This window comes from Octodon degus, unplaced genomic scaffold (assembly GCF_000260255.1).
Source record: "Octodon degus isolate 3935 unplaced genomic scaffold, OctDeg1.0 scaffold00123, whole genome shotgun sequence".
Classification (NCBI taxonomy): Eukaryota; Metazoa; Chordata; class Mammalia; order Rodentia; family Octodontidae; genus Octodon; species Octodon degus.
The window spans coordinates 6,165,490-6,165,923 of NW_004524699.1; the positions used below are offsets into that span (position 1 = coordinate 6,165,490).

Genomic DNA, 434 nt, shown 5'->3' on the forward strand with positions numbered 1-434 from the left:
CACCTCTGGCTTCTTGTTTCTTTGTTTGCTTTTTTGTGGTGCTGTGGATGGAACCCAGGGCCTCTGCTCATTCACCCTGAGTGCCATCCCCAACCCTTATTTTTTATTTTGAGACAGGGTCTCACCAAGTTGCTAAGTTACCAGGCTGGAATAGAACACGGAATCCTCTGCCTCAGCCTCCCAGAGTGCTTGGGATTACAGGCATGCACCACCTTGCCCTCCTGATAAGTTATTATTTTTTTAAAATATGGAACGCTTCATGAGTTTGCGTGTCATCCTTGCGCGGAGGCCACTATATTATTCCAATTTTAGTATATGTGCCGCCGAAGCAAGCACACACCTGATCAATTCTATTGTTTATAAACTTCATAGTTGTCTTGGTTACTTTTCTTTTTAAATTTTATTTATTTATTTATTTATTTATTTATTTATTT

At 39.9% G+C, this 434-nt stretch overlaps 1 pseudogene; it reads right to left on the minus strand.

The window, feature by feature from the left end:
- Window positions 1-241: 241 nt before the first annotated feature.
- LOC111812421 lies at window positions 242-336 on the minus strand (annotated as a pseudogene).
- Between the last annotated feature and the right edge of the window lie 98 nt (window positions 337-434).